Raw genomic sequence first — 9,273 nt, forward strand, 5'->3', positions numbered from 1 at the left:
CTGAAGTAGTCCTGAGGTGCACCAACAAATGGCAGCACACGGTTGCGTGCGCAGTGAGAGCTAGCAGTGACTTTCATTAGGCAGTGTGCCGAGTGACATCGCTGTATTTACTTCACAAATTGTGAAATTTGTGTCTTTATGATCAGGTGTATGCTGTAGTCTGCGTTTTGTCATGGACAGGAAGTTGGAACAAAGAACAAACGTTAAATTTTGCGTTAAACTTGGAAAGTCTGCGACAGAGACAATGAGCTTGCTTCGGCAAGCTTACGGCGACGAGGCAATGGGTCGTATGCAATGTTTCGAGTTGCACAGGCGCTTCAAAAGAAGAAGAAGGTCCCTGGAAGACGATGAGCGATCTGGAAGACCTGCCACGAGCGTCATCCCCGGAAATGTGGAGAAAATCATCAGCTTGTGCATGAGGATCGTCGGAGGACAATCAACGATATTGCTGATGTTGTTGGTCTGTCGTATGGGTCCGTGCAGGCAACCCTAACGTCTGAATTGAACATGCGGCGTATCTTTGCCAAGTTTGTCCTCTGCTTGCAGGACACTGAGCGCAAAGACCATCGAGTCGAAGTCTGTCAAGATCTCCGTCAGAGTGCCGCTGATGACCCAACCTTCATGTCGAGGATTATCAACGGTGACGAGAGTTGGGTCTGCGAGAACGACCTTGAGACGAAACAGCAGTCGTCCCAATAGAAGAAACCTTCAAAGAAGGTACGACAGAGCCGCAACTTAATCAAGAGCATGCTCATTGTTTTTTGACATCTGCAGTATTGTGCATCGAGAGTTCGCCCCACCAGGGCCAGACTGTCAATTGAGAGTTCTACTGTGACGTTTTGAAGTGTCTGAGGGAGGACATTCGGTGAAAGCGACCGGATCTGTGGAGCGCGAAGAATCGGATTCTTCACGACGACAACGCCCCCTGTCACCGAAATCTCCTCACTCGTGAGTTTCTCACCAAGATCAACATGGTGTCGCTTCCGTATCCGCCCTATTCGTCAGATTTAGCACCGGCAGACTTCCATCTTTCCCCCAAGATAAAAAGGCAGCTCAAAAGTCGCCGTTTTAACACAGTTGTCGGGATCCAGAGCAAATAAAAAAAGGTCCTCGACTCGCTTACAGAAAACGACTCCTAGGCCGGATTCCAAAAGTGGCAATACACCGGGAGCGGTGTATTGCTATGCCCACGGGGACTATTTCGAAGGAGATGATGTGAGAACTTAGGTAAATACGTAATTTTCTTATTAAACATAACTGGTCCGGGAACCTTTTGATACCACGTCGTACATATAGACATACGTATACTTATGCATACATGCATGCATACATACATACATACATACATATGTACATACATACATACATACATATGTATATACATACATACATACATACATATGTACATACATACATTATGCAGAAAGAAACTTAGTGGTGAGAATATTTATAGCTTACGTGCGTTAGTTTATGCGTGGCTATGTGGTTAAATAGCACGTCTTGCAACCATGTAGTTTCAGGTTCAGTCCCACTGCATGGCACTTTGGGGAAGTTTTTTCTCATATAGCTCCAGGTCGATCAATGTCTTGTGAATGAAAGAAGTAGACAGAAACTGTGCAGAGCACGTCGTACACACGTACACATACATGCATGCATGCATATATATATATATGTGTGTGTGTATGTATGTATATATATATATATATATATATATATATATATATATATATATATATATATATATATATATATATATATATATATATATATATATGTTTGTGTGTGTATTTGTGTGTATGTGTACGTGTTTGTATTTGTCTTTATCATCACCTGACAACCGATGTTGGTTTGCTTATGTTCCTGTAACCTAGCGGTTCGGCAAAAGATACCAGTGGCATACGTAACTGACTTAAATACTGGGGTGAATTTATTCAACCAAATCCTTTAAAATGGAGCTCCATTATGGCCGCAGTTCAATGACTGGAACAAGAAAAAAGTTAAAAATAAAAGATAAAGTATCTGAATGGAAGTTTGGTTCAGTTGTTTGATTGGATATTTCAAAGTGTTTGGAAATATTTAGAAAACTCAGTGGGGTGTAAGCAGTGTAGGCCATGTTTCTTGTCTAGCATGCATTGCAGGTGGACGTCCTTTTGGAAATACTCTTGGAAGAATTTGGGAATATGGTGCAAATCTCAAATTAATTCGTTCTTTTTACTGAAGAGTAAATTAATTAAATTTCAAAAAATTAAAATTTTATTTAAGAGTCAAAAAATTGAGATGCAAAGTCTCTGTGAAGCTGAGGTCGTAGAATTTTGACTTGTTCATGTGATGTTGGCGGTTTCTCTTTTGTTGTTATATTTCCAAATGTACTTTGAAAGTTGTGCTTTTCAATTGACGATGATGTATCGATATGTCGTGCTGTCGAGGGCAATTCTTGCTGAAGTATTCTATTGCCTAGTGATCTGTTATCAGACCTTATTAGATATTATTTCAGTATTCGATACTTTCTCTTGACATTTGACCATGTCGTACATTTCGGCAAAAGCATGTTGGATCCTTTCATCATACATTTGTTTGCAATATCTTTTACATTGTGCAATTCGATTAAACTTCAACATACAAAACAATACATATACAAGTCTAGCAATGCGAAAAGTCAATTTGTAGACATAAGCATTCAGATAGAAAACAACAGCTACAATAATCTCTTGACTATCGCGGATGTTACGTTCCAAAAAAACCCGTGATAGGTGAAAATCCGCGAAATAGAAACAGTACTGTACTGTATATTGTTTAAAATTATTTTTATAATTTGTATATATTTAATTTATTATAAATGCAAAACAACACCACGGAGGAATCGACGTGAGCTTAAATAATAAACCGCGATAGGTGAACCGCGATAGATGGACCGCGATATGGCGAGGGATTACTGTATATCACAACTGTTTAGATGAAAGAGGTAAATAAATGCACTTACATGGATTCAGTGTATGTCTACACAGATACACAAAGTCAGTGATAAAAGTTTACACATAGAAGAAAGTTTAGATTCGCCATTACAAAAGAAGTGCTAGTTAAAAGAAATAAACTAAATAAAACGAGCAGTTATCAACCATGGAGATTGTAACAAATAAACTAAGCTAGAGAACACTACAGACACAAATAAAAAGCAATAAATTCATCAGACACTGCATCTATCAAAGATATACAGGACATACATAAGGCATATTATAGGAATCAAATGCATAGGAAGTATATGAACACAGTATCAAATATCTCTCATACAACAACACACACTCTATTGCCTCAAACAGTAAACTAACACTAACAATACACAACAGAACCATTAGAATAAAAAACATCTGTAAACCCTCAAATACGCTGCTAATGACCAATATGATTTACAAATTTGGCAACAAATGTGGAAATTGTAAACTTCATGACTCCAACTGCTATATTGTCCATGCAAGTATGATACTTTTTGCCGGTCTACGACGAATTTACAATGTTCAATAAAAAAATAGAAAAATGAAAAATAAAAAATACCAGTTACATCTTCCTCGTTTCAAGGAATGAGAAAGGAATATAAATTAATCCGTCGATAGTTCTTACAAATAAGGTCCAATCGCAATGTACTACACCAAATAACACAAAGCAAAACAAAGCAAGAAAATACTGATTAACAGCACATCTATTTTATTCAATAATCCACGAGAAATACAGACGATTACTGATACAATCAGTCCCCCCCCCACCACCTAGTGCAACACAACGCTAAAGTAAACACTCAGATAGCATAGACTAACCATAAACACTTCCTGACTATTGACGTAGAAAGCTAACGTCCATTAAATCAAATTCCTATGGTAGCCCAACCTGCTGTACGAAGTAATAATATTAGGTTGGTAAAGAAGTTCTGTCACATTTTTGACATGACTCCTTCGAGAGTAATTTTTCATTTCTTACGACGAAATTAAGATCAAGTTTTTCATTTCAATGTCTTTTCTTTCTTTGCAGATTACTTTAAAACATAATCGTTAAATTCGTATCGATTTTACTCTTTCAAAACGAATTTAGATAAAATTCATAATAGACACTGCACTGCATACAAAAAGATCTCTTCAACAGTGGAAGCGGCAAAAAATGTTCGCTCTGTATATGGAAATTAAGCTTTAAGTGTCCGGACGTGCCAACAATGGTTTGGCCGGTTTCGCACGTGAAATTTTTCTCTCGCAGATTCTCCTCGATTTGGACGATCAAGTTCTGTCAATATTGCACTTCTAATAACTGTAGTTGAAGAAAATCCAACGGACAAGTCTTCGATTAAGCTGAGAAGCAGTCAGATGATGAAGGATCAACCGACTAAGTTTTGACACTTTTGCTAGTTCATAAAGGTGTTTTACGATCAAAGCTTGACTTCAATTGAACTGTTTTGGTAATTCTTGTGCAATTTGCTTTGGATTTGATGTCCATCAAAAAGTAGAGTTGTTACCGAACCTTTCCTGGTGAAAAGTAATGAAAAGTGGGTTCTCCATAATCATATCCATCAAAAGTGATAATTGTTGGCACTCAATGAAAAGTAGAATTCCTCCCCGAACCAGGACTATACTCGAAAAAAGTTGTGCTCCGTATTTGGTAGAATATGAAGGCTTTTGTCCATTCTGAAGAGTTAAACCAAAACGAAAGAGTTAATGCGGAGACGTATTGTCGTTATTTGGGATACTTTGCACAAGAATTTATAGAAAAAACACCCATCATTGGTAAAGTCGTAAAAGGTGCTGCTTTTACATGATAATACAGGACCACATGTGAAGGCGTATGGCTCAGTGGTTAGAGCGTCGAGCTTACGATCGTGAGGTTGTGAGTTCGAATCCCGGACCGGGCTGCATATTGTGTTCTTGAGCAAGACACTTTATTTCACGTTGCTCCAGTTCACTCAGCTGTAGAAATGAGTTGCGACGTCACAGGTGCCAAGCTGTATCGGCTTTTGCCTTTCCCTTGGACAACACTGGTAGCGTGGAGAAGGGAGGCTGGTATGCACGGGCGACTGCTGGTCTTCCATAAACAACCTTGCTCGGACTTGTGCCTGGGAGGGTAACTTTCGAAGTGCAAACCCATGGTCAGTCATGACCGAAGGGGGTCTCAGCAACAGGACCACATGTTGTCCAAGTCACTTAGGCATAGATTATGGTACTAAATATGGAAGTTTTACTTCGTCCTCTTTATTATCTTGACGTTACTCCATCCGACTATCATCTTTTCAGATCATTGCAATATCATTTGGAGGGAAAACAGCTTAATTGTGAAGAGGTTAAAAATGATATTGAGTGTTTCTTTGCTTTGAAACCTGAAGAATTTCATGTCCAATGTTATTATCAACTTTCCAAATAGATGGGGTTATGTTAGAAATAATAGATTAAATGTATCTATTGAGACCAACGAAGCTTTGTTTGTTTCCCGTTTTGAAATGTGACAGGACTTTCTTCCCAGCCAAGTGGAAACCGTATAACAAATTTTCATACACCGAATGGTATTTCAGCTCAATGTCCGGTTTAAGGGAAAAGAAAAAATCCATTGCGTAACGCGACGTTTATGTAAGGGAGAAAATTCGTCAATCGTTACGTCATTAAAGGAAACTCAAATCGCAATCTTCGCAGTTTTCTAAGTAAAAGTTATGAAAATAGTAAAATTAGCAAAAGTTAACAGTAATTGCATTAAACCACTCTGAAATTAGATTTTATGTTTACACAATTGAATATAATTATTAAGTTACAGATTATGTCTTTCAAATGGTTTGATAGTTCTCTAAGAAAGGCAAGTTTGAGGGTCACTGAAATAATTTCATTACCACTATTAATTAAAGAGATTCCCTCCTGAGAAATAATATTGGCGTGGAACGAAGAATGTGATAAATTGTAAGTGATGTTGAGATTTAGTACTAAGTTAGCAATTGGTTAGTCTGATTCTGTAAGCTTAATTATTTTATGCGGAGATGTTCAGCATCGTGCCAAATTACGAAATGAGACAATGTCTAACACTTCTTTTCGAACAAAAACAAATCTATCATTACGTTCATTGCATTCAGGTAGCCCAGCTTCTTCGACTGATGCCTTGCTTTTCATTGTTTTCTTATGCGGACAGGAATGGAGTAATTAGCCAAGAAGTTAGAGAGACCGTAAGTGAAGAGCAGTATCCGGATACAAACAAAAACTCATTATGAAGAATAGATGTTGAGAGCAGATAACTACTTGAATGAAGTACTTCAAAAAGAACATATTGTCAACTAAATTCTAGAAGTTTCTGTGACTTTTAAAGAAAGCAAGACTAATTCCTATACTACTTGATTGGTTCTCTCTTGTCTGATTATAAGAGAAGCTATGTGTCAGGTTAATGCTTCGTCTTCCTGTGAGTCAATTGTACATCCTTACGATTTCAACAGCAAAAAGTTTAAGGGGCTTGCAGTAGTTATAAACAGCAGTGGAGAGAGAATGTCTTCTTGAAATACACCCTTGTGATGTTTCATTATATCAGAGAAAATTCAATAATTTCCTATATTTCATAGCAAGATGGCAGCACAACTCGAAGCCATGATCTTTCATTATGATTTATGGAACTCTAGCAAGTCAAAGCGATGCTAGTATCCGCGCATAGGGAACAGAATCCTAGGCGTTGCAAATATCCTTTCTCTATATTGTTAGTTACTGTCAAAAAGAGTTCTGTGCATATCATATCAATGCTAATTAAATATGGTCTGTTATGCGACCGCAAGTTTAGTAAAGAATCAATTTCCTTTTGAAATATTCCACTAAGAATATTTTTCGAGGATTCATATCCTTCACTCTTCTAACCTATACGCTTGTTAACATGCCTGCTGTTATGGTCATAACAGCTAGACGTGGACGGCTAGCTTTTTGGCCAGCAAGTATGGTTTTCCTCAGGTTGAAGCTGGTCTGCCATCGTACATGGTGTTAATTGTTATAAGTATGTATTTAATATATTCGAGTATATAATTCGTTAACTGGAGCCCACGTTCTTAACCACTATGCCAGTAGCCTGCGTTCTTAACTCCAAGATTCCGAGTTCGATTCCATACAGTGACCTGAATAATAATAATAATAATAATAATAATAATAATAATAATAATAATAATAATAATAATAATAATAATAATAATAAGATCATGAAGAAAAAAATGCTTTCTAATTGATGTATCAATACCAGCAGATGACAACGTTTCCCTAAAAGAAATGGAAACACTTTCAAGATACAAAAACCTGGAAATAGAGGTAACTCGAATGTGGGATCTAAAAACAGAAACAATTCCTATCATAGTAGGTGCCTTAGGTATAATAAAAAAATATTCAGACAAATACATAACAAAAACACCAGGACTTACAAATATATATAACATACAGAAAATTGCACTACTGGGCACTGCACACATCCTACGCAAAACACTTTCAATACAGTAACCATAAGAGCACCACAGCAAACCACAGCACATACCCAAGGCACACAGAGCTGCGCTTGGTAGTGAAGTGAAAGCACGTTATAAAAATAAAGCTACTGAACAATAATAATAATAATAACAACAACGACAACAATATCGAAAAATACCTTAGGAATAAGAACCCAGGTTCGAAATTTCCCCAAGACACCTGATGAATGCTGGAGGGTATATCAGCCGAAACGAAAGCTTATAATTATGGCGTTATTGTTGGATATCACAGTCATTAAAAATGAATAATATCCAACTTCAAGCAAGCGTGTATGTTTCTTCTATTTTTTAATTATTATAAATCCTCAACTGAAGAGGGAGCCGGTTTCCAACAAAGATGCAAAGCCCCATTTTTGGGATGTAGTTAACACAGGCAAATTCACATTTGGAACTTGAGAAAAGTCTTGTATATTTTTACTGTTCCACTCACAGATTGTACTTGTATTGTATGAATTAGCCGGTCGATTTCTCTTTCTGATATCCAGATTCTCCTTTAAGCATTTATTAACAAACCTAGTGCTCCAATTATTATTGGTATGAATATGAATTCATAGTCTGGATATCGAAGCTGGGCGTTTCGAAACAGTTGTCCATAGATATCCTCTTTTTCTTTCATTTTCAAAGAGATATTTATATCTGCAGGGCAGCCAACCTCTATGATGGTACATACCTTTGCCCTTCTGTTCCAAGCAACAATATCTGGCCTGTTATGTTTACGTTTGACAGAGGTTTTGATGGGAATATTCCACCAGTATTCTTTGGGTTGGTGTTTATGAATGTATTCCATAACAGAGGGATTTTCTAAGTTTATTTCAGGACAGTCTGTTTTTGCGAATGGTATTGTAAATTGTTTTAGCAACAATATGATGCCGCAAAGAGAGGTAGTACCGTGACGACATTTTAGGACAGCTGCTAATCACATGCGTAATGTCTTCCACAGAAACATGACACAGCCTACACATGCGGTTGCACCTTGGGATTACAAGAGCACCACTGTCTCTCTTGTTCATCAGGTACTTTGTGGTAATCTCCTGTTCCTGGATTGCAAACGCATGGCCTTCAAAGTGTGATGTGATGTAGTGGTCTTGTTGTTCAAAAGAGGCTGCGCTTCGTGTCAATTGTACTGTCTTCTTCAAGCTTCCGGACAACATACCCATGCATGGTCTTTGTTTTCTTTTTGTATGCTGGGTGCTTTCCATCCAGGTCTTCTCTGAGGTAAGAGAGCCCAGCTGTTTTGGGGCTGTATAGGAGATCATCAGGAAGAGAGTATTTCATGAGGTGTTCACTGCCACCTCGTACAATGTTGCTCACTTCACGTTTCAGGACTGCATTTATATATTTATTTTTGCTGCTGTTGCTTATCAAGTGCTGCCTGAGTGATACCATACGACATTCGAAAACCGTCTGCACTGATCTCATGTATGTATGTATGTATGTATGTATGTTATCAATCAGTTTCATTTCTGTATTTCTTGTCCATAGAGAAAGAGCCGGACTCTAACATAGATTCAAGGCTCCTTCATTGGAACTTTTATCAACATCATCTAGGTATTTGTGCATATGTGTGTGTGTGTGTGTGCAGTATTTGGTGTTAGTGTATGCGCAGATTTGTATGTTTGTTTTATGGATGCGTTTTTATGTCTAGATGCATGCATATGTATTTATGTGCTAAATTTTTGGAAAGTTTTACATATCTTTACAGTTCCATTGATGACTTGAATCTGTAGTCTTCTAATCAGCCTTTTTCTTTCAGGTTTTGAGAACCCTAATTT

This window comes from Octopus bimaculoides, chromosome 7, assembly GCF_001194135.2.
Source record: "Octopus bimaculoides isolate UCB-OBI-ISO-001 chromosome 7, ASM119413v2, whole genome shotgun sequence".
NCBI lineage: Eukaryota > Metazoa > Mollusca > Cephalopoda > Octopoda > Octopodidae > Octopus > Octopus bimaculoides.